The 25,103-nt window shown below is 53.4% G+C and overlaps 1 protein-coding gene across 2 annotated transcripts in view; it reads left to right on the forward strand.

Annotated features, from left to right (window-relative positions):
- Positions 1 to 717: 717 nt before the first annotated feature.
- Positions 718 to 25,103, forward strand: part of Rbfox3 (RNA binding fox-1 homolog 3) — a 427,841-nt gene continuing 403,455 nt past the window's right edge. Inside the window, exon 1 of one of the 2 annotated variants that reach the window (XM_034506986.1) lies at positions 718 to 1,038. The gene's annotated coding sequence lies outside the window, so the exon portion shown is untranslated. The remainder of the gene's footprint in view (positions 1,039 to 25,103) is intronic. The other variant, XM_034506989.2, reaches the window with a different exon arrangement.

A 25,103-nucleotide genomic window follows, 5' to 3' on the forward strand; every position in this document is an offset into this window, starting at 1 on the left:
GAACTCTTCTGATTTTAGGCTCTCCTAACTGACTTTGATGGAAATATTTAAGGCCATAGGATTATCAGCAGGGACAAGAGTGTCCTCCCTGTGTCCCGTTCCAGGGTAGGCCTCCTGTCTCCCTGCCTGCCCTGTGATTCTCAGGAAGGCAAGGCATGGAACTCCAGGCCTATTAAGGGTCTTCCCCAGCGGCCAGTAAGCGCGGGCGCCGCAGACTAGCTGGAGAGGTGTGGGGGAGGGGACATTCATTCCTGCCGTTCAGCGACCAAGTCTTTCTAGGGACCCCTGGGCAGAGGGAGAAGAACCAATCCCAGCAGAATGAGGGTGCAGGGGTCCTGCTAAGTGTCGCTAGTGATGACTTACACTGAGATCGCCCAAAAGAAGGGAGGGAGGAAGGGGAGGTGAGACCACAGTGGTGGTGGTGAGCTCGGAGGAACCCAGCTGCCACAGAGCTCTAGGGTGCCCTGCAAGTCTCATCGCATACACATCCCTGTTCTTCTAGGCTGGAGCTGGGACTCCAGGGTTCCTGTGGCCACATTCAGCTGGCTCGCGGCCCTCCCTGCCCCGCCGCCCTCCCTGGCCGCGCGGCCGCCGGAGCCCCCCTCCCTCCCTCGCCGAGCTGCGCGCTCCGCCCGTGCAGCCGCCACCACCGCCACCGCCGCCGCGTGCTCCTGCTGCCTTCTCGCTTCAGCCGAGCCAGCCAGAGGAACGAGGGGGGGGTGGCAGAGAGAGAGAGAGAGAGAGAGAGAGAGAGAGAGAGAGAGAGAGAGAGAGAGAGAGAGAGAGAGAGAGAGAGAGTCGGCGAGGCAAGCGGAGCGGGGACACGGAGCCGTTGCTCCGGAACCAGCGGAAACCTCCTCGGACAGCAGTCGGGCGCCTGCCTCAGCAGCTCGCGTGGTCGCCGGAGACGCCGCGGCCGCCACCGCCGCTCCAACCCGGCCTCTCGCGCCCCTTGCCGCCGGCTCGCCTGGGCGGCCGGGATGCAGCCGGGGCATGGCCGCCGGGGCTCCGTCACCTGCCGCGGGGAACGCTGAACCCGTGAGTAGCCAGACCCTGGGCTTCCACCTCGGTCACGACCATCGCGAGGGGCCGGCTGGGACTGTGGGCACGGCCCGGGGAGGGGCGCACGGACCCCGCAGTGGGAGGCGGGGCTGGAGAGGACGCGGGGCTGCGGAGCGTGGCTGGGGACAGACCTGAGGTCGCGCGAGGATGGGGTGGCGCCCTTGGGGGTCAGGGGTCCGCGCGCGGGGTTGGGGTTCCCGAGTTCTGAGGGGCCTGGGGTCGCGGCTCGGGGCTCCGAGCTCCGCCGGGAAACCAGAGGGGAGATTTTGTGAATGGGAAGGCCCGGGGTCAGGCTCCATGGAGACACGGGGAGTCCCGCGCGCTGCGTGCCCGTGGCGGCGGCGGCGGCGGCGGTGGCGGCGGCACAATGCCCGGCTCTGGGAACTCCCAGGATGGGGGGAAGCCGTGGCGCGCGGAGATCCCGGCCCGCGGGGCGCATCAGGGAGGCGGCCCCAACCCTCCGGGCTAGAAGCAGGGTTGGTGACCCTGATGCGCTGCGGCGTGCGACTCTCGCCACCCCCAGGCTCGGGAGGGCTGCTGGGGTCCAGAAGGAGGAGAGCCAACCGAGGGACTGATGACCCCAAGGAGTTGTGGGAGGGCTGAGGTCCTCCCCAGCTCCCTCGGGAGGACCAGGGCCCGCAGCGCCCCAGCATGCGTGAAACAGGCGCGGGTGGCGCTCAGGGCTCTCCAGTCGGCGAGCTGGGGGGCGCTCGGGGCCGAGTCTTCCCAGAGGCATGAGCGAGGATCGGAGGTTACTGCTCGCTTCAACACAGCTACAGGGCTGGGACAGCCTGGCTGGAAAGCTTAGCTAAGGTGGCCTGCACAACCCTAGCCCAAACTTTCTGACTAGTGAGTGGCTCCGGGAGGCAGCGGGGTTCGCCCGGGGCTGTCCTCTTCAGGAGAGAGGTGTCAGGGGTGGCTTCAGGCCGGCGGTCCTTTGGGAGCTCCCTGATGAAGCTTCGCCTCTATCCATTGGCATGCAGCCCTTCAGTGTCCTGGCCACCCAGGTCCTGCACCCAGTCTGTACCCGGAGCAAGGCGCAGCGACCAGCACGGAGGGGCATCGAGACCCTATCAGACAGCTGGAACAGACCCAGGATCTTGGGTCTCACATGAGGTTGGGGGTTGGTGTGCTGTTGACGAAGCCCACTGACGTCGGCTAGTGTGTGTGGGGGCAGCGAGGTGAGGACAGTCCAGGATGGCAGAGTCACATCCCCGCTCCCCCCTTTGGATTCTGCTTTTCAGACGCACTATAATTATTTAATGGTCACTTTTAAAAAGGATGCCGGTGGCGCCTGTAGTGCGAGACACGCACAGTGGAAGGGACAGGGACTAAGGGATCCTTTCTTCTTCTGGGCAAGTCCCTTCCTCCCTCCAGCTGGAGGTGAAGTACCTTCTGGTGCGCTCAGGGTCGTTAATTTTCTGTCACAAACGCCGGCTAAGCTGGGGACGCCTCGGGTGCGCATCAGGGAGTCTGGGGTCCAGAGCAGGTACGGGGCTGGTGGAGTAGGGTCTCAGGTAATGAGGTCTTTCAGCAGAAATCAGCTTTGGTTTTACTGGTCTGCAAAAAAAAAATAATGAAAAAAAAAGTACAAACATTACGACAGAAAGAGCTCATTATGTGCGCATCGCGGATCGGGGCGGATGTCTTAATCAGGCTGCGCTGGTAACGGGGATATTACACTAATTAAAACCAGACCCTCCAGGTGAGCGACTACTGGGAAGGGAGAAAGTTGTAGAGAAGGAGCCTGCTGGTAGAAGAGAGGAGCTGGAGGCTGCGAGGTGGTCAGGGCCGCTGTAGGGTGGGTGCGTGGGGGCAGGGGGCGCCTTCTCAGGGCCAGCCCCTCTGTCTCCCGAGGGCGGGGAGCTCCCCTGGGCCCGGAGGGAGGATCGAGCTACCGCCTCCGCCCTCCCCAGGGACCAGAGGCCTCCCTGCGTGGGAGCTAAGCGCACTGCACACTCGGGGAAGCAGCGCTTAACCCCTCCTTTCCTGGCTTGGAGCTCTGGGGACGCTGGGCTGTAGAGGGGGAGATGGGGAATCCATAGGAGGCTAAGGAGAAGAGGCATAGCTGAAGGGGGCGCATCAGACCCCATTAGATGCTCCTAGGGAGGCAGCTGCGTGCCGGGGGAGGGTTGGTCAGGTCGTACAGGCTGTTTGCCCTGAGCCCTGAGGATTTCTGGTACAGATCAACGTTTCCAACCTTTCCTCCCCTCCCGTCACCGCCCCCCCCCCCCCCCCCCCCGCAAATGAAAGAGAACCCTGACAATTACCCTGTACCATCATTCCTGGAGGCCTGGGGCCCAAGCAATCAGATTGTCTTGGGTCTATAGGAAGAGCCCAGAGTCCAGGAAAGTCCCCATAGATCGGGCCTCTAGCAATGCTGCGCCCCCACCTTCGCTGCAAAGGCCCCAGGACCTTAGGTAGGCAGAGTCGCAGCGGGCCTGGGTGAATTTACTGCCCTTCAGCAGGGACCAGACGCTGGTCAGGAGCAAAGGCCGCCACGCAGCCGCACAGAGGGCGGCAGCACCAAGGACAGAGCTAGGGCCGAGCTGCTGCGTTCCACTCTTCTGCCACCTCTGCCTGTCTGTGTCCTATGGACACTGAGACCCGGGGTTATTAGTCCTCATCCTGCTTGGAGGGACAGGAGGAGTCTCCATGCCACCAGGGTCAGGGTGGTCCAGGCCAGAGCAGAGGTATTTACCGCAAGGAGGTCTCCTGGGCATCATTCCCCAGTGTGTGGTCCTGTGGCAGCCACGGAAGAGAGATGGAAGGGCTATTTGATGCGTGGGGATGGACTAGGCAGGCAGAGAAGATGCCATTCTTAGCGCCTGGTCTTAGCTAAGCTGGCTCAACAGGGTCTGGCCTCCATTGTGCCACCTTCTATCTGGCATCCTGGTACTTGTCTGCTCCTTAGGGCAAGAGTCTGGTTGATTTGCCCTCCCCTCCCCCACAGTGCAGACCGTCTTTTGGACCTGGATGAGCTGTAGAGTTAAACAGGAAGGCTTGGACCAGCAGAGCATCTGTCATACCCAGAAGTGTCGATTCCATTGGGGGTGGGGGGGATCATCTGGGGCAGTGAGGAGAGGTGAATCTGTCCATGGGTCAAGATTGAAATGTTATTTCTGAGTGACTGCGGCACAAGGCTCACCTCAAACTCCCCCTTACCCTCCCTCCCCCCAGTCTGTCCGTGAGCTCGTGAGGTTTGGTCGGTTGTCTCTCTCTGTTTATTTATCTCCTCCACTCCTGCCTGATACTCTGTTATAAAGACAAATGGAGCCTGGCACGCAGCTGACGTGCGTGCGGTGAGGAATTTTTTATTTTTGAACAAGTGAGGGGGAGAAACCATCTAGAAAGTTTCCCCCTTTCATGGAGCTGTTTCTGCTGGGGAGCCCGCCTCTCCCTACGTCCTCGCCTGCAGCAGGCCTTCCTGCCTGCGTGGGCCCCAGCTTCGCAGACACCTCCCATTTGTATCAACATCTTTTTGATTAGCTGCCTGCCTCCCCTTATTCTCTCCTGAAGCAGCCCAGCATTTTCACAGGTTCATGAAACATTCAGGGCAGCCTAAACATCTTGTTTTCTGCTGCCTTTCTGAAGTCAGCTGCCATTTGAGGCAGCGGGGTCTCTTGTTTAATTTTTATGTTCTGCTTCGTCTTCTTCTCTGAGCAACTTGTGCTTTCTGGGCTGGATGGATGCTTTTGGGGTTTCCCCACCGTGCTACCCCTGAGAGTCAGGGTAGCTAGCTGCCAGTGTCGGAAGGGAGGTGATTTTTAGGTGCGCTGCAGGGCCTGCTCCACGCTAGAGGACCAGTGCTCTGGCATGGGTGCCTGGGGACCCATCCGATGCACCCGATAATCACGCTCTTCAGAGCGGTGCTCTTAGTAAATTACTGTGTTATCACAGCTTCCCCAACACTCACTTGACACCAAAACATGCCTCAGAAGGTGCCTTGCGATAATGAAGAGCATTAAGATCTGTTACTGCATGTGACAATGTTGCCTCTGGCAGCCCAGGGCAGGCTCAGGTGCACACACACATTGTATCTGCACAGAGGTTGCAATGTGGAGAGAGAAAGGGGGAGGGAGAAAGGGGGAGGCTGAACTAACTCAGAGCCATGGTGAAGGGTCCTTTGTGCAGGATGGGCAGCAAGAGGCTTGGGAAAGGACTATGGCATTTGCTTTTGAGTTTTTTTTTTTTTTTTTCTCTAGTCCACTTCTCTGTTGTGGGAATGGAACTTGGATCCAATGAGGTCTGAAGAAGAGGTTATTACATCTTACATTTATTATGTCTACCATCGAGGCAAGTTGAGGCAGGAACTCAGAAGAGACCATAGAGGGATGCTGCTTGCTTCCTCTGGTTTGCTCAGCTACCTTTCTTATAAAGCTCAGAACGGCCCGCTGAGGGGCAACCCCGACAGTGGGGCTGTGGGTATTCCTGTGTCAATTAGCAAGTAAGAAAAAGTCCTGTACACACACCTACAGGGTAAGCTGATCTGGGCAGTTTTCAGTCGAGGGTCCCTAGGTTCATGTCAAGTTGACAGCTGGTGTTAAGAAAGCCAAGGTCTTCACGGGATCCGAGTCCATGGAGTCTTCAGACTCGAGGCATTCATCTCTGTGTTTTGCAAAAGCCAAACAGGGCTCTATGGGAAGAGCCTAGGCTCTTGTGCTTCTTGGCTGCCCTGGCTGTATGTCATCTGGCTGCTGCTGGTTCTAGGTCTGAGGTGCAGGCTCTCTGTACCCTCCTGCCTCCATTGACCATCTCTCTTGGTTGCTTGGCAGGGAGGCTCTGACACAGAGGCCAAACAAGAGAGGGTGGCAGAAAACAAGAATGAACTGGGCTGTTTCCCCATCAGTCTCTCTCTCTCTCTCTCTCTCTCTCTCTCTCTCTCTCTCTCTCTCTCTCTCTTGGAAGTGAGCTGTGGACTCCAGAAACCTCTTTATAGGTAGAAATGGGAAAAAAAATCCTTCTCTTGCATCCAGTCTCCATTCCTGCACCATACACAGCCAACTCCTACCTCCCCTGGCTGAGAGAGAGGCTCCTGCTAACTCCCACTGAGGGGGTCTTCAGTTTTCTGTTAGGCCCTGAAACAGAAGAGTCATTCCCAGTTCTTCAAGTTCCCTTTATCTAAGGCCAGGACACATTCCTAGCAGAAGGATCCAAGGCACACTTCTAGAGCTGTTTTGCCCACTTACAGCTTTGCTCATTGTACAGATTGGGACCTTTCACCAGGGTCTCAGGGACAGGAGCACGGTGGAGAGCCGCTCTCCTTGCTACATGTTCCTCTCTGTGTGTGGTCTCCATTGGCTGTTAGTTTGACACCTAGGCAGGAATGCCACCACCTCACATGCTGGTAGGCCATCTCTGCTGCAAACATGCCAAAGGCAACTTGTAGAAAGATGAGTTTATTTGGAATTACTGGATCCAGGAAGATGGAGCAAAGGTCTGGAGGGGGAGCAGGAAGCTGAGGGCGTTCATCGTGGCCTGTATGTAAGTGGGAAGCAGAGGAGTCATTAGACTCTCGAAACCTACCTTCAGTGGCACACTTCCTCCAACAAGGGTACACCTCCTAAACTTTCCCAAACAGTGCCACCAACTGGGGACCGAGTGGTCAGATGGGGAATGACACATTGAAGGCCACCACATACCTTTTTAAAGAAACCAGTCCTGTTTACAGGTAAAGAAACTGCCTTCTTCCAGACAGGAGCTACCTCCATCTCTCTGTGGTTCCCCTTGATATGGTGGGAGATGGGGAATTGAGGTTATGCAGAGGCCTTCTGTACCAGAGGTGGACCCTGGGTGCCTTTTTCTCTAAGGCACCTGGTCTCGATTTAAAATCTCTCTTCACCTAAACCAACAAACCCGAATGTGTGACCTCACACGAGGTCCTTTGCTGCTGGGCACCTGAGAGAGCTGAGTGCAGACCCAAGATCCATTCAGGTTTCTGTCTGTGAGCAGTTCAGACACCAAGGGCCGTGGCTCTGCTCACTGATGTCCCCTTGTCCCTGTAACCAGTCTCAACTTAAAAAATGAAGGCAGCAGGTGTGTCTGTTCCTACTGTCTTCAAAATGCAAGTCTTAGGTACCAGGAAAGCAGAAGTTCATGCAATGGGCCTTGAACCACAAGCATTTTCTCTTAGGCAGGGGAATGAGGGCAGACAACCTGGCTGCTCTTCAGGTGAGACTCTATAAAGTTCACTGAAACCCAAAGTCATAAACTTTACATGTGTTTTTAAAAAGGACAGATTCATGGGGGTGGTTCAGCAGTAGAGAACACTGGCCAATCTTCTAGAGGACCAGAGTTTGATTCCCAGAACCTACATGGTGGCTCATTCCATCTGTAACTCCAGTCCCAGGGGATCCAATGCCCTCTTCTGGCCTCGAAGGGCACTGTATACATACGGTGCACAAACATATACAGGCAAAAACATCCATGTACATAAAATAATAATTTAAAAAAGCTGGATTCAGTTTGAGACAAGATTTACAGTTAGAAATGATTTCTTAGGGCTGGTGAAATACCTCAGCAGTTAAGAATGGACTCTGCTCTCGCAGGTGACCTGGGTTCAACTCCCAAAACTCACATCAGACAGCCCACACCTGCCTAAACTTCCATTTCCAGGGATATCAGACACTTCTGTGCTTCATGGGCACTCATAGACATATACATATGCCCTCCCCACACATATATATAGTTAAAAATAATAAAAATAAACAATTTCTCACTAAACTTTAATAATTTAAAATCCTTATTAAGTTCAGATAAGAGGGAGAAGAGAAAATTCTATCTTTTTTGTTTGTTTGTTTGTTTGTTTGTTTTTCAAGACATGTTTTTGTGTAGTCCTGGGTTTGCTGGAACTCACTCTGTAGAACAAGCTGGCTTTGAACCCACAGACCCACGTGCCTCTGCCTCCAGAGTGCTGGGATTAAAGGTGTGCACCACCACCACCTGATAAAAATTCTATTTTTTTTTTTTTTTGGAATTAGGTGCCAGGGAACACCCCAGGGTCTAGATTGAGGTGACGCCTGCCTTTCATCCCATTTTGTTGTTGATGGTTGCAGCAGCGAGAGGGGTTGTGCACATTGTTCCCATCAGAGAAGCATCAGAATGACTTAAAAAACATTCTTCTTCTTCTTCTTCTTCTTCTTCTTCTTCTTCTTCTTCTTCTTCTTCTTCTTCTTCTTCTTCTTCTTCTTCTTCTTCCTCTTCTTCTTCCTCTTCTTCTTCCTCTTCTTCTTCCTCTTCTTCCTCTTCTCCCTCTTCTTCCTCTTCCTCTTCTTCTTCCTTCTCCCCCTCCTCCTCCTTATTCTTCTTCTCTTTCTCCTTCTCTTCCTCCTCCTCCTCTTCCTCCTCCTCCTCTTCCTCCTCCTTTTCCTTCTTCTTCTTATTTGCTGTGCTGGGGATGGAGCTATGGCCTTACATATGCCAGACAAGTCCTCTGTCAGGGAACCACACCTCCAGTTGCTCAGGGTGACCTCTTCATAGTTCAGAGGAGGTTGCCACACACCGTGCAGACCCTGAATTGCCATCACTATGAGATCGAAGGTGAGAGAGGAAACTGAGGATGGTGCTTTCATCTCAGTGTGTATGAGGTTCCCGTGAGGCCCCTGTGAGGCCCCCGTGAGGCCCCTATGAGGCCCCTGATGGGCTCCTCTAGTATCCCAACCCACATGCCACCACTGCCACCTTCCTGAAGGCTTAGTCTGGCCCTTTTTTCTGTTCGCTTTTAATAATGAACTGTTGACCAATGGCCCTTCCCTTGAGATTGAATGGTGAGGCAGCTCAAAGAATCTCCTGTTGGGCTGAGGAGATGGCTCAGTGGTTAAAGTACTCGCTATGCAAGTGTGAGGAGCAGGGTTTAGACCCCCAGAGCACATGTGAGATTCTGAGTGAATATGGTAGCCTGCTGTAATTCCAGCCTTGGAAGGCCGAGGTAGATGATCTTCAGAACAAACTGACTATGGAGACCAGCCATATTGGTGAGCTCTGGGTTTGATTGAGAGACCCTGGCTCAGTGAATAAAGTGGAAGAATGATCTAGATATCAGCCTACACATGATTTGCATCCCCACCCCCCCCACGTGCCCCTACACACATGCACACACACACACACACACACACACACACACACACACACACATGCACACATGAGAGCACCATATACACATGAAAAACAGAACACAGTCCCTGAAATAAGCAAAGTTGGGCATGAACTACATACATTTTTCAAGACCTCAGAGCCTGTGGGAGATGGCTTGCACAGCCTAGCATGGTGGTGCTGTGGTCTGTGCAGGGACAGTCATCTGGCCCTGACTGGTTGGCATGAGCCTGGGACACAAGATTACTGACCACATCGCTCATGGTAATCACCGAGGCCAGCGGTGCTCAGCTGAGACTTGGCCTGCAGCAGGGCCATTGGTGTAGACTGACTTTCCCACCTTCCTCTGTGCTGGAGGCACCTGCTTGTGTGAAGGCGGAAGAGGAACAAGCATGTGCCAGGCCACATGAGGGATGAAGGAGAAGCTTCAGAATTTTCCCTGATTATAAGATAATGCTGTTTTAAAGTAGCTCTGGGTGACCTCACAGGTGATCTCACAGGTGACCTCACAGGTGACAGCACAGGTGACCTCACAGGTGACAGCACAGGTGATCTCACAGGTGACCTCACAGGTGACAGCACAGGTGACCTCACAGGTGACAGCACAGGTGATCTCACAGGTGACCTCACAGGTGACCTCACAGGTGACCACACAGGATGCTCAGCATTACAGTATAGGTAAGGTGGAGGTGCCAGATGACCCTTCCTTCTTCTGGTGACTTAAGGGTGTGGGTGTCTCCAGGTTACAGCCTAGCAGCTCAATTCCAGAGCACCCTGTGGCTGAACAGGTCATATGAGGTCCCATCTGAAGGCCTGTGCATTAGGGGTCACTCTGGACACCATGCCCAAGAGGTTAGGCTTCTGCCTGTCCCCTAGTATGTCCTCTGGTTGTGCCTCATGCCTCCTCTCCTGGCGGGAATCAAGAAAACCACATCTGAAGCTGGTAAGGAAGTAGGTGCCTTGGCTTTTTACTGAGATGGGGCGCTGGTCATGGCGAGCTGGGAGAAAGATAATATCATGGCCACCATCCCCATCATCCTGGACTCCTGAGCCCGTGAGATGCTGCTAAAACATTTCCTCCCAAGCCGAGTGAATCCACTTCACCCCACCCACAGCATGGAGATGTTTTCAGGGTCTCGGGACACAGCACATGAAAAAGCAAAGCGTAGCTCTGAGAGACCCATTAGAAATAAACAAGAGAACCTGCCTACTTCTCTGAGATATTGACTCTCCCTCACTGAGGAGATACCATTAAGCTCAGTCGGGGGGGTGGTGGTGGCTAATGCAGGGACAGGCGAGGGGGAAGCAGGCCCACAGGGGTTGCCCACACAGGCTGTTGGCGCACTGCGGGTGGGCACGGGCTCTCAAGCTTCCTCTTGCATTCCCTCTAAAGGCCTGTAATGGGGCCTCGAGGCGGTGCTAGCCGAGGGTACATTAGTCAAGTACTTTGGAATCTTAGCAGGAAAGAGAAGAGCCAGAGGAACTTAAGGTGAGAATTATGGTTGTCAGCGGCACAGTGTTGCAATCAACACTCCTTGACAGCCCACAAGGCAGCTCGCTTGATACCGAGACACCTGCATGCCTTCAGTGGTGCTCGGAAGAGAGGGACGAAAGCCGGACGGTGACGATGTGTTTGTTGGTGGGGCACTGTTCTTTCCCTGATCTCTAAAGCTCTGGTTACAGGGTCTGAGATGACCGTCAGAGGGCTGTCTGTCAGAGTGTCTATTTCTCTTTCTCATGCTGCACCTCATCCTAGGCCACTTAGGAAAGACGAATAGAGGCGGGAGAGGTGGCTCAGCTCGTAAGGCACTTGCTGTGTGGCATGGGGTACCAAGATCAAATCCCTGAGATGCATGTAAGAGGCTGGACATCTTACATGGCAGGTGGCTGTAAGCCCAGCAGTGGGGAGGTGAGACAGGAGGACCCTCAGGCTTACTGGCCAGTCATTTTAGCCTAACTGGTGAAGTCCAGGGCAATGAAAGACCCCCCTTCAAAGGCGATGGGCAGCACTGCAGAGGAGGATGCCTCAAGTTGTGTCTTGGATTTTACGTACTCAGGCATGTGCACAGATACACAGATAAATTTATTTTTTAAGTCAAGAAGAACAAACATGTATTCTGCATTCTTCTGACTGTGTTCCATCCCCTGGCAGGGACTCCAGACTAGTTTGCATTAAATTAGAAAATGCGGGTTTAGTTACAGCCGTGTGACGGTTGGCCTTGGCTTTTCTGCCCCATCCATACCTCAGGAGCAATGATGTCACGGGACGCCTTAGGACGAGCTTCCGTTTTGAAATCGAGATCTCCACAGAACAGACAGGACTAAGCGGTGGGATTGGATTTTATACGTTGAAGGTGCCCCTCCTTTAGACTGATTTTCATTCTTTTATCAGTCTGCCTGTTTTCCAGAGAACAAATCTCTCCTCATTCCTTGGTATGTTTCCCTCAAATCCCACGAAGAGGACACACAAGACCTACCTTGGAAAGCCGCAGGCCCCAAGGATGGTTTTCTGTAAACTAAATCAGTGCTAGGAAATCAAGTCGAGAACGGAGTCTGGGTAATCATCCACGGCTCAGCACTTTGAGACACATTAACGTATATTGGAATTACAGAAGATATCTATGCTGTTGGAGGGGAAAGAGGCGAGCTGAGCTTCCAGGAGCATGGCTCTCCAGACTCACCGCAAAGTCCTTGGATCATGTTAGGCCCCACCATACCAGGAGGAGCGCAGGGAAACCTTCTTTGCCAGTATTTTCCTTCTAGACTGTTTAGCTTTGCAGCTAGCCAAGGGAACTCTGGGATGTCCCAAGGTCCAGTGTTCTTTCCTGGAGCGTTCAAAGGGCGTTCATTGTACCAGCCATATCCAGCCAGTGCCTTGGAAGCAGAGGTCCTGACAGACTCCAGCCACAGTGTTACGCTGTAGCATCTTAAGTCACAGCAGCAGAACTCAGCCTTAAGTTCCCCCCCAACCCCTGGTCTGTGACCTCCCCGTCTGTGACCTCTGATGCCTCATCCCCATTTTTTTTCTCTGTGCTTCCAAGCCAGCTCTCCAGGTAGGATCTGGTGAGGGGCAGCCATTGGAGGTCAAGCAGCAGGGAGGAAAGATTTATGACTCCACCCTGACCGGCCTGATGGACAATTAAAGCTGTGCAGGCTCAGAGGAGAGAGAGGCTGTTAAGAGGCAGGATGGTTGAGATAAATCTGTCACCTCCACTCAGACAGCCCTGCCAGACTGCACCTCAGGGCCTTTAAGCAGGATCCTCCTTTGGCATGGGATGGAAGATTCCAGAAGAGACTGTGAGGGAAGCTGTCGTGCTCTGAACTCTACCAGAGTCGGGGCCTGGAGGTCCCGTGTCTTCTTGCTAATGTGGTTCACACTGGCGGACTTAGGGGAGATTTCCAGCATCACCTTTACAGGCTGTTTATTGTCTGCATCTGGCCAATGCGGAAGCCACAACTCCAGGGTGTACATGCACGGCTAGGTGTGTAAAGGGACACACATGCGTGTGCGTGCAGATGTGAGAACATGCATCCTGCTTGTGGGGGGGGGCATGGCACACGCGCATGTTTACGATCATTCGTGTGTTTCTGCCCTCACATACGTGCGCATATATCATATTGTGCGTGTCTATGTGTGAGTTCACCTCTTGGGCCCCCTTGACCTCTCTCTGCATGTCTGGCCCCCCAAGAGCCCGCCAGCCGCCAGACTTCTAAAGCAGCCACCAAAAACCACAGTCCATTCTTCTTCATTTGTTCTCTGTGTTATTTCAGTACCTTGAAGATGCTGGCAGGTTCCTCAAGGAAACTTTGTCTTTGTGGTGAGGAGATGCCAGCGCTCCGAGGGCCTCCCACCGGCTAATTACCAATATGATCCCGCGTGGGAGACTTGTCGTTCCTGGAAGAGCTCTTTATTCTGTGTGTTTCCCTCCTCCTCTGCCGCCCCTCCCGCCACCACCCCACTGTGGTCTGATTTCCACACGGGGATGGAGCTGCTCCCCGTGAGGCCCGGGCTGTGGCATTAGTGGTTATTCAGCCAGCCAGCAGGCCAGGCCTTTCATTAGCTTGGATACTACAATTATGTGCGCCGAAAGGCTGAGAGGGCCATGTAGGATTTTTCTTCCCTGAAAGAAAAAAAAAATCCTTCCTCTTTCACAGCCCCAGCCTTGGCCACCAAAGCAGCCATGACACAGGCTGTTCTGTCCCCTCAGAGTCAGTGTGTAATAAACTAAACGTGCAGGGCGCAGACGGGGTGGGCTGGGCCCTGCCATTGCCGAGCCATGGACACCGCAGCCACTGAGAAGGTCTTACTTCAGTGCTGCCTGTTATGGCAGTCTCTCTTGGTGACAGATGGCAGTGTGCACGCTTGCATGTATGTGTGCTTGGGAGGTATAGCCAGCCACAGGCGGGACGGTGTCCTTCTTACTGTTGTCCCCTGCTCAAAGAAGGGTGGTCCTGGGACAGAGGCTCACATTGACCTCAATCAGCCTACTTGAACCCTTTCAGTGACCTCTTGAATCTCTTAATATGTATATATGTATGTATGAATGTAGATTTATTTATTTATTTGTTTGTTTATTTTTACAGTTTGATATACCAGGCGACTCTCCAACTGGAGTTGTAGCTGAGGATGACCTTGAACTTCTGATCCTCCTGCCTCTGCCTTCAAGGTCCTAGCCTTACAAGCATGTGCCACCAAACCTGGTTGATGTGTTGCTAAGTATTGAACCTAAGGCTTCATGCACGATGGGCGGACACTCGACCGTCATCTCCAGCCCAGGAATCTGTTGTCGTTTTGTTTGTTTGCTTTTATTTTGGTGTGTGTGTCTGGGCTCAAGGTAAGACACTGCTGAAGGCATGGTGGGGAGCAGGTAGAGGCGGTTCCTTGGATACCTTCCCCTCGGTTCTCCCGAACGTGTTATTCGGGGGCTCTGTTATCTTAAGGAAGGCTGGTACCTAGCCACTGAAGCACTGGATAACCCCAAACTCACAAACTTGCTGTTTTAAGCTCCCCTGAGTTACCATGGTTACTTCCAAGGCCTGTGCAGTGGCCGGGTCTCTCTTGTTCTGAGGGAAGCCATCGGGTGGGAATTAAGCCCTTCATCCAGGCCCCCTTCATCTGTTCCTGAGCAGCTCTTGCACGGAGGGAAGGAACTAGAGAATGGGGATTTTCCAGGACCTCGGAGTGTGTGATTCTGGAGACAGAAGTGATCTCCCACGCTAAAATAATTATAGCCGGGAGAACTAAGTTAAGGCCTTTAACAGGAGGAGGACGTGCCTGCCTGTGTGAGGCTGTCTCTGTTGGCTTTGTACCCCAGTGCTCTGCTTGCTTCTGCCCAGTTGTACCTGCTGGGGAAGTAGTACCCGAGGCACCCCACACCTGTTGGTTCGCTCCAGCAGGCCTGCTACGTGGCTGTGCTGAGACAGTGCTCTCTGACAAGGCCTTTCTGTGGCAGAACAGGAAGCCAACCAGGACCCCTTTGGGTTGGCTTCTTCCTGCATGAGATCTTACTATGGTTCTCTCTGCTGAAGTTCAGTGGGGGAGCCCAGGGTACTTATATTGTGTGAGCATATTCCTATGTACGATCATATATCACACACAATGGACAAGAGGCCAGCTACAGGTAGTATTCACCCATGTGCCATGTCACGGGGTCAGGCTGCCCACTCCCCTGCAGGGGCTGGGTGGCTGGCCACTTTTGAATTGGGGACTCTGTAGCCCAGGAGTTTCTTGGTGATGGTGGGGTAGTATGTTTCCTGTTGACCACAGGGTAAGGCTCATTTTAGTTGCAGCCAGTGTGGGACACTCATCAGGGTGATGTAATAGTGGGCGCACCAGGTGGAGCCAGGGGACACATTCCAGGTAGGGGGACTTAGGTGACAAATGAGGGCCTTACCTGGGTCTCCTGTGCAAAGCATCTTCTAGTCTTCCTACTCACATTAACTCTGGGACATCTCATCCATCCCTATGGGCTGGTGCTGAGCTTTGAGGCCACACAATAACAAGGGGGACTGCAGAGGGGTTTGGGGTGTAACTCTTGTTTCTGACCCTTGAGCAGGGCTAGGTGCCGAAAGCCTTTCCCAAGTTTGCTGAAGATCATATCTCTCTTGTCTGCTCAATGGCTAGCCCTCACTCATTCCTACCACACACCTGAGGCTCTTTTGGCTGCCACTGGTCCAACAGGCTCCTGTTACCGCTTGGTACAGCCTTGCTTCTCCTCAGCAGGGACACATCAGCAGCAAGCTGGGTGGGCAAATGCACTCTCTTGTGTCGCCATTTTGGCAAATCTATACACCCATGACATTGGGCAGCATTTTATGATGGAATCAGTTGGTTTTATTGGTTCTATGGTTGGCAGGTAGGAGACTGAGGCCCAAGCTGTCTTGTGTGCCTCTCCTGGAGCATCCTGGGAGTTGTTCATTACGCTATGCAAATGACAATAGCAACGGGAAAGTCTGGACTTGTGTGTGGCAGGCGCTTGTTACAGTGACTTGTGGCTGTGCACAGCAGTAGCCATGTAGGACATCTGTAGGAAGGACACACAGGGCCTTCCTTATGGGTGACTGTCCTCAGCACTCTTTTCTGGGAGCCGAATTCAGCACTGGTGAGGAAAAATGGAAGGCGACAGATTGGGTGGGTGTTTGTGCACCTGTCTCTTTAGCTTGTTAGCAAGCAGCAGGCAGGAACCATGGCGGATCTTCAGAGCCCCTCAAAGGTCTACAGCCAGTATTCGTGGGATTCTGTGGACTGAATGAGGCCACTTGTGGCCTTTGAACTCTGTCCTATCTGGCTTTCTGGCAAGTGGCCCTGTGGGATGTCTTGTCCCTGGTCTTCCCATTTCAGTGGCTCATGGGGGATCTACTGGGGTGAGTGTGTGTGTGTGTGTGTGTGTGTGTGTGTGTGTGTGTGTGAACTCCAGATCCCTGCCTGGTGCTACAGCACCCTACGACCTTCTGATAAGAATCATGGAGCCTGGAGATGAAGCCACCATAAGGACATGGCACCTGCTGGTCTGTAGGGAAGCTCCTAGGATTTTTGATCTGGAGAGGAAGTAGGTCTCAAGTCTACCCATGGGGCCAGATGCGGCAAGGTGGCAGGTGACCTGCAGGAGCAGCCCTCCATATAAGCTTCTTTACTGCCATCCCTGCACAAGAATTTGGGAGTGGCTAAATAAATTATCCTGGAGCCACGGTCAGTTGCCAAACAGCGGAACACTTACAAGGAGGAGGGCCTCTCGGGTCTGTTTGTGAGCTGGCTTTCCTTCCTGGGTTTAGAATGAGGAGCAGGTGGAGAGGGAGGAGCTAGGAGGGTTCCGGGTTGCTCTGGAGGGTTCCAGATTGCTCTAGAGGGCTCTGGATTGCTCAAGATGATGCTGAGAATGTTCTGGGAGGTTTCCAGAATTTCTAGGTACGCACCCCTGGGACTGACTGCAACCATCCTTTTTTCAGGGACTTGCTTATGATTATTGATGGTGATGAAGTGCAAGACTTGAATGACTAATTCAAGATGGCAGACACATCAATGATATTTATATTTAGCCTACACATGTACTACTGATGTCTCCGTTACCGGGTCGGTCTTCACCATTATGCTTTTGCAGGACTCGAGATGCTGCTGATGCTGACCCACAGGCCAGGGTCTGTGGCTTTGCGCTTCCTCTGAGAAGGTTTCTGGGATGCACAGTCTACGTGCACCGAGGGACCAGCCCATGCCTCCACTGTTTGGTTGGCACACCATCTCCCATAACGGTCTGCCCACTTGATTATGCTCACCATAGGGTGGGGTTCAAAGCATGGCAGAATGCTGGCTTTGTCTGTACAGTGGGCTTAGCGAAGCTTCTACAGGGAGCTGTGGAAAGACAACTGTGAAAGCGAAGACTTCATGGTCTCTGTGCTTTAGCATTCAGACCTTGGATTAATGTGTGTAGTCCTGCATTCATCTTGTATTTGGGCCTGATAGTGCTCTGCGAATGCCAAGTGAGAAAGCTGGGGACACTCGGAGCCTAGGTGAGGGAGATGATCTCCAGGCCTGCAGGATGGGTCGGCTCTGGAAGGCCGCATGTCTCTGTGATTGATTTGTATGGTCTAGTTGAATTTACCTCTTGGTTGTTGCACTGGGCTATCTTTTGTTTATCTGTTTATTTTGTTTGTTTGTTTTGGGGGAAGCTGTTTCTGTCTTCCAGAGTGATGCCTCCAGACAGCAGTAGGGGTTGTTATTCTGGAGGGAGTGGGACATATCATTGCATGTGCTGATGTTACAGAGCCTGGCATCCTCTTCAGGGACACAGTGAGCAAAACCCTCTGGCAAATGTGAAACTCACAGACCATCAACACTTAGAGGGAATGGCTTGTGGAAACCCTGGAGGTGCTGGTGTGGTTCTGAGGGCTGTCAAGGTGGACTGAAGATGGCAATGTGAGACCTTCCTCATGTCACCCGGGAAGACCTGGTACTGCCTGCCCCTCTGGTCTCTAGATATCAGAACCTGAGACTGGACGCAGTGTTCCTTGGGGGAAAGCTTAAAGCATGGCCTTTGGTCTCTAGAGCCCCAACACTAGATATCATATTCATTTACATTTTATATTTAAGTCACTGACTTCTGTCACACTGCTCTCCTAGACAGGCTCTGTCAGGCCTCACAGACTCATTGACATGGAAGGAAGCCCTCCAGGTGCCCTTTGAGCAGGTTTCTAAGCTGGGGGCTGATAAGCAGCACGGATGCAAGTCAGAGGCTTAACACAGATGCTTGTTAGGTTGGCCTGTGGGAGAAGGCCTGGCTGGCACCTGGTGAACACCTGCTTGACACCTGCTTGACACCTGCTTGACACCTGCTTGACACCTGGCCGACACCTGGCTAGCATTTACTAGCTCGCCCCCCCTCCCCCAGGTAAATGAGAGGACCTGGTTGGCCCCTGGTTGACACCTGACTGAAACCCAGTTAACATTTACTGGCTCACCCACTAAATGCTGGCCCCACAGGCTGTCTCCCTATCTGTCCTCCCTAGGACCCTGCTGCCCGCATCATGCTCTTTACACAGCTCTACTCAGAACCTTCTAGAATGATGGTTTGGCTTCTAGGTCTCTTCTTTTAGTCTTTAATGTGCTCACAGTTTTAAAACCGTGTGGTGGTGTCTGTGCATGTGTGTACACATGTGTGCACATGCATGTGGAGGTCAGAGGGTGACCTCTGGTGTCATTCTCATAGGATACCATCTACACCCTTTGATACAACATCTGTCATTGGTCCCGGTCTCTCTGGTCAGACTAGAGTGTCTGGCTATCAAGTGCCAGGGATCCTCTGATCTCTACCTCTCTAGTTCTGAGATTACAGGTGCCTGCCAGCAGGCCTGCCATTTTACACTGGATATGGGGCTTGAACTCTGGACCTCATGCTTTTGAGTCAGATTTTACTGGCTAAGCAATCTTCTTACGATGTCATGGTCTCCGTGCTTAGGCTCTGCCATCCCTTCTATTCCCAACGGCAAGCAGTGGCTGGAGGGCCATGACCCCTAACCTCTGTGGTGTATATATTGTTTTGTGTTGCAGGGGTGTGAGAGGGGACTTTGGTCCTGGGGACGTGAACAGAGATTTTTCTCTCCACCACATACTTCCTCTCTGTCCCCTGAAACTCAAAGCTGCTGACTAAGGAGGAAGGTTGACGGATACATTCTGAGATGCTCTGCTTTGGAGCCCTGGGGTTCCGCAGGGAGCTGGTTTATGTCCCGGAGCTTGCTACTGCCGTCCTCCCTCAATTTCCTTTCCTGGCCCTCAAGACCGGACCTGCCATGGGGGGATAGGCACCGGGCCAGGACAGATGACCTTCTGTTCACGTCCGGGATCTGAACTCCAGCCAGGTGCAATGGGAGAGTCTGTGTACCAGTCATCCCCATCCCGAAGCTCGAAAACCCAGACACAGAAAAGAAAACGAGTGTTTGCTGGAGACTGAATCACATCATGAAGTTATCTGCAGTAATCAGGACACACTTGCTCCCAGAAATTAGATCATTCCAGAATTTCATCGAATTAAGGGAGGGTTCCAAGCTTGGCTTTCCCAGCTCCTGCGCCTTCCCTCCCAGGCCGTCTCCCCGCTAGATGGGAGATTTTCTGGCCGTGTCAGGGCAAACTGACCCGGTTTGGTAATGGAGAAGAAGCCTGTTGGAATTAAGGCCTAACAGCGTTAAAAAAGCAATCTTTGCAAGATTGAGGCCACTGGGGAATGGTAGATTCTCAGCCAAGACCTCATTTAAGGATCGGAATAAAACTTGACACGCATGTGCGAACACGCACGCGTGAAGAAGCCGGTGTTCAGAAACAATGGAGACCTGGTGTGAACAAAAGAGCCGAGGGGGAAGCAGAAAGCAAGCTTCAGTTAGCAGGGGAGGCAGGGGTCATCCTACACTTAGGTAGGAGCAGTGCAGTCTGGTTAATCCAGGAGCGGGGCAGCAGTGTGTGGGGCCTGTCAAGCTGTACTGCCAACACACAAGGTCCTCCTCAAGTGTCCCTGATTCAGGACCTTGTGCCCCTCCGCTGAGCACTGCCCACCTCCTGTTACTCTCCACGTGGGTTGTCTGAGAGCCACCCCAAGGTCCAGTGTCTGTAACTGGTCCACATCTCAACATGTCCTACTTAGCCAGCAGTGGCTCTTGCAAAGCCGGCTGTGGGTGGGACTCTGAGGGTAAGCAGGGGTTGGGGGGGTTTGGGGGTGGAATATGGGACCAGCGGTGTAATGAGATGAGGTGGGCAAGAGTAGGTGAGAGTCAGGAAGCATTGAGGGTAGGAGGGGGTAAGGGTAGACAGGTTGGCTGTTTGAGTCCATCTAGGCTCCTACCTGTGAGAACATTCTAGATGTGCCATGGCGGTGGCTGCTTCTCTCCAGGTACTCCTCAGTGAGAAACAGGAAGACAGGGGCAGGCATGGAGATGCAGGACAGCTACCCGCTTTCCTCCACAGAACCTCGGAGCAACGGTCTTTCCTGCTATGGTCTTTTCTGCCCTCTGGGTGAGTTGTACATAGACTAGTGAAAAGTAGCGACAGACAGCTTCTGTCTAGTGTGAAACTGTCCTGGAGCTGGTATGCTTCTGTCCTTAAGGGTACTGCAATGACAGATTGGTTGTGGTACCCAGGCAAGCCAGAGGAAGCCTCTGAGAAGATGGGCTCACTCCAGCAATGACTTCCCGAGCCCTGGTTCCTAGATATACCTGAGCTTCTGGGGTATGTGTCACTGGATATTCACTCCCCAGGGCCTATGGTTGTCTCCCAGATTTTCACTCATGGGGATCTTTCCTGGGTGCCTTGCTTCTGGAACAAGAAAGACAGAGGACAACTTCCTGTTCCCACAGGCCCCAGCAGCATGGTACACTTGAGGGATGCCATCCTAGGTATCAGAAGGGATGTGTTTCTGTGAGGGAAGGGGGTCCACATGCAAGCTGCTCACTGAATGTTTGTGCTGTAGAAGGGTGGATGCCTAGCTGGGTCTAGCAAGGCACTTACTCTCTTGAGCTCCCAGAGGCTTTTTAAAGATGGCCCCGAGGTTTGGGGGCCATGTCCCTGACGTCCTCTCTGATAGAGCTGGTCTGCAGAGAGACGTTTTCTCCTAGGGCTGTGCCCATATTCCTGGTGCTTTATGTCTCTTCTAGTTAGAAAGGATCTGTGGACTCTAAGGGCCTGACACAGAGCATCTGGTGAGACAGGTGGACAACCCCATACCTGCTCCACCTGCAGTGCGTCTCGTTAAGAGTGACCTTCACCAGGATCGTTGACCTCCAGCCCTCTTTCCTGAAGGAATGGCCTCCTGTCCCATCCTAGCTGGGAGGTCCGGTGAGGTAGACAACCCTGGACCATAGCTGTCTGTCAGGTACGGCTGTGTGCTTTTCCAGCTGAGGGGCAATGACTGATTTTGGAAGCTTATTTTGTGTGTGTGAAATGCGAGTCTGGTGCAGGTGTTCGTTTGCCTCCTGGGCAAACCTAAGTTCTCCCAAACTTCCAGGCTCCTTCGGTCCCCCAGGGGGCAGCTCACCTCCCCCTTCACCCTGCCACTGCTTTTAAACAGTCTGTGATGAGCCTGGGTGTGTCTGTCCTGGGTCCCTTTTCTGAAGGCCCTTGTCCTGAGGATCAGGAATAGGCATGGCCTTGGGGGAGGGACCAGGGCCAGACAAACTGAAGTGACCAGAAAGCACTTCCGAGCCCACACATCTCCCTTGGCTTCCCATAGCCCCAGCCCTTTGTTCCTCCAGGAACCGTGTGCCCTCCCCCCTTGTCCATGTGGTCCCTTCCTCCTGCCTCCCCCCCCCCACTCCCTTCTTTCTTCCCTCTTCTTCTCCTCTCCCTCTCCTCCCCTTCCTTCTCTGCACTGTAACCTGGATGAGCAGAGCTGGGCAGAATGATTAGGGGATGGAAGGAGGAAGAGGAGACAGGGAGAAGAGAGAAAATGGGAGACTCTGTGTAGGGACATTAGGGGCTCAGCTCCCTTCCATGGTTCCCCGAGAAACACAGGAAGAGCTGGCACTTTGGGGCACTGGGGCCGGGGAACACTGGGGCAGGAGGAGAGGGTGGCAATCACTTGAAGTGTTCCCCGAAAGATGGGTTGGGGCCCTAACCCCAGTTGCTTCGAGTGTGAGCTTATTTGGAGGCATGTGTCAAAAGTCAAAGAGGCTGTTGGTGTGATGTGTCCTTATCAAAAGGGGGCGCCCCGGGACCCAGAGATACATAGAGGAGAGAGAGTAAAGGCTGCTCAAGGTTGAGGAGCAGCTTCTCTGAGCTGGAGCAGCCCTGTGGAATGAGCCTTGGGACCCATGGTTTTCGGTGTTGAGCTGGTGGCTACGGGTCAGAGCTCAGGACAGGGTGGTAGGAGGTGGGGCTCAGCATGAGGTTCCACAAGCTGAAGCTCATTTCTTGGGGTGCCAGCCACAGTGGTCGCGAGGTGCCTGTCTAACGCCAGGGAAGGAGTAGGCAAGAAACTGACAGCTAGAGCAAATAGTCCACGCTCAGTCATGGGGTGGGGTGGGGTCTTAGGTGTCTGGGTGTCTCAGACAGGCCTAGATATAACCTATATATCTTTTTTACTTGTGTGTGTGTCTACCTACAATGCAGTCTGATTTATTTAATTATTTTGAGTTTTTGATACAGGATCTCATTTAGTCCAGGCTGGTATCAAACTTTCTATATAACCAAGGCTTGTCTTAAATTCTAATCTTCCTGTCCTCACCTCCTAAATGCTAGATTTATTGGTGGGGTTACAGGCAGATTACAGGCAGGTTTATGGGTGGGGTTATTGATGGGGTTACAGGTAGGATTTCAGGTGGAGTAACAGGTGGAATTACAGATGGGATTACTGGTGGAGTTACAGGTGGGATTACAGGTGTTTCAAACGGAGTTATAAATGGGGGTATAGGTTCGATTACAGATGGGATTATAAATGGGGTTACAGGTGGGATTATAAGTAGGGTTACAGGTAGAGTTATAGTGGGATTACAAGTGGGGTTATAGGTGGGGTTACAGGTGATGTTAGAAATGGGGTTATAAATGTGGGTATAGGTAGGATTACAGGTGGGATTATATATGGGGTAACAGGTGGGATTATGAGTAGGGTTACAGGTGAGATTGTAAGTAGGGTTACAGGTGGGGTTACAGTGTGATTACAAGTGGGATTATAGGTGGTATTATAAATGTGATGACAGGTGAGATTATAAGTGGGGTTACAGGTGGTATTATAAATGGGATTATAGGTGGGGTTACAAATGTGGTTACAGGTGGGGTTAAAGATCAGGTTACAGATGTGCACTACCAGACATAGCTTTCAGCCTGACACTTCAGTGAGGCACAGTCAGAAGAACAATGTCAAAAAAGGGCAAAACTTTGACACTAACCATAATCTAACTGCTGGAATCTCTACTCTGGGACTTTGGTGCTTGTGCCTGTGTGCCTGTGTGCCTGTGTGCCTGTGTGCCTGTGTGCCTGTGTGCCTGTGTGCCTGTGTGCCTGTGCCTGTGTGCCTGTGTACCTGTGTGCCTGTGGGCCTGTGTGTCTGTGTGTCTGTGTGTCTGTGTGCCTGTGTGCCTGTGTGCCTGTACCTGTGTACCTGTGTGCCTGTGTACCTGTGTGCCTGTGTGCCTGTGTGCCTGTGTGCCTGTGTGCCTGTGTGCCTGTGTACCTGTGTGCCTGTACCTGTGTGCCTGTGTGCCTGTGTGCCTGTGTGCCTGTGTGCCTGTGTACCTGTGTACCTGTGTGCCTGTGTGCCTGTGTGCCTGTGTGCCTGTGTACCTGTGTGCCTGTACCTGTGTGCCTGTACCTGTGTGCCTGTGTGCCTGTGTGCCTGTGTGCCTGTGTGCCTGTGTGCCTGTGTGCCTGTGTGCCTGTGTGCCTGTACCTGTGTACCTGTGTACCTGTGTGCCTGTGTGCCTGTGTGCCTGTGTGCCTGTGTGCCTGTGTGCCTGTGTGCCTGTGTACCTGTGTGCCTGTACCTGTGTGCCTGTGTGCCTGTGTGCCTGTGTGCCTGTGTGCCTGTGTGCCTGTACCTGTGTACCTGTACCTGTGTGCCTGTGTACCTGTGTGTCTGTGTGCCTGTGTGCCTGTGTGCCTGTGTGCCTGTGTGCCTGTACCTGTGTACCTGTGTACCTGTGTGCCTGTGTGCCTGTGTGCCTGTGTGCCTGTGTGCCTGTGTGCCTGTGTACCTGTGTGCCTGTACCTGTGTGCCTGTGTACCTGTGTGCCTGTGTACCTGTGTGCCTGTGTGCCTGTGTGCCTGTGTGCCTGTACCTGTGTACCTGTACCTGTGTACCTGTGTGCCTGTGTGCCTGTGTGCCTGTGTGCCTGTGTGCCTGTGTGCCTGTGTGCCTGTGTGCCTGTGTACCTGTGTGCCTGTGTGCCTGTACCTGTGTACCTGTACCTGTGTACCTGTGTACCTGTGTGCCTGTTTGCCTGTGTGCCTGTGTGCCTGTACATGTGTGCCTGTACCTGTGTGCCTGTGTTCCTGTACCTGTGTGCCTGTGTGCCTGTGTGCCTGTGTGCCTGTGTGCCTGTACCTGTGTACCTGTGTACCTGTGTGCCTGTGTGCCTGTGTACCTGTGTACCTGTGTGCCTGTACCTGTGTGCCTGTGTGCCTGTACCTGTGTGCCTGTGTACCTGTACCTGTGTGCCTGTGTGCCTGTGTACCTGTGTGCCTGTGTGCCTGTGTGCCTGTGTGCCTATACTTGTGTACCTGTGTGCCTGTGTACCTGTGTGCCTGTGTGCCTGTGTGCCTGTGTGCCTGTACATGTGTACCTGTGTGCCTGTACCTGTGTGCCTGTGTGCCTGTACCTGTGTGCCTGTGTACCTGTGTGCCTGTGTGCCTGTGTGCCTGTGTGCCTGTACTTGTGTGCCTGTGTGCCTGTGTGCCTGTACCTGTGTGCCTGTGTGCCTGTACCTGTGTGCCTGTGTGCCTGTGTGCCTGTGTGCCTGTGTGCCTGTGTGCCTGTGTGCCTGTGTGCCTGTGTGCCTGTGTGCCTGTGTACCTGTGTGCCTGTACCTGTGTGCCTGTGTGCCTGTACCTGTGTGCCTGTGTACCTGTGTGCCTGTGTGCCTGTGTGCCTGTGTGCCTGTGTGCCTGTGTGCCTGTACCTGTGTGCCTGTGTGCCTGTACCTGTGTGCCTGTGTGCCTGTACCTGTGTGCCTGTGTACCTGTGTGCCTGTGTACCTGTGTGCCTGTGTGCCTGTGTGCCTGTGTACCTGTGTGCCTGTACCTGTGTACCTGTGTACCTGTGTGCCTGTGTGCCTGTGTGCCTGTGTGCCTGTGTGCCTGTACCTGTGTGCCTGTACCTGTGTACCTGTGTACCTGTGTACCTGTGTGCCTGTGTGCCTGTGTGCCTGTGTGTCTGTGTGCCTGTACCTGTGTGCCTGTACCTGTGTACCTGTGTACCTGTGTGCCTGTGTGCCTGTGTGTCTGTGTGCCTGTGTGCCTGTACCTGTGTGCCTGTACCTGT

This window comes from Arvicanthis niloticus, chromosome 6 (genome assembly GCF_011762505.2).
Source record: "Arvicanthis niloticus isolate mArvNil1 chromosome 6, mArvNil1.pat.X, whole genome shotgun sequence".
NCBI lineage: Eukaryota > Metazoa > Chordata > Mammalia > Rodentia > Muridae > Arvicanthis > Arvicanthis niloticus.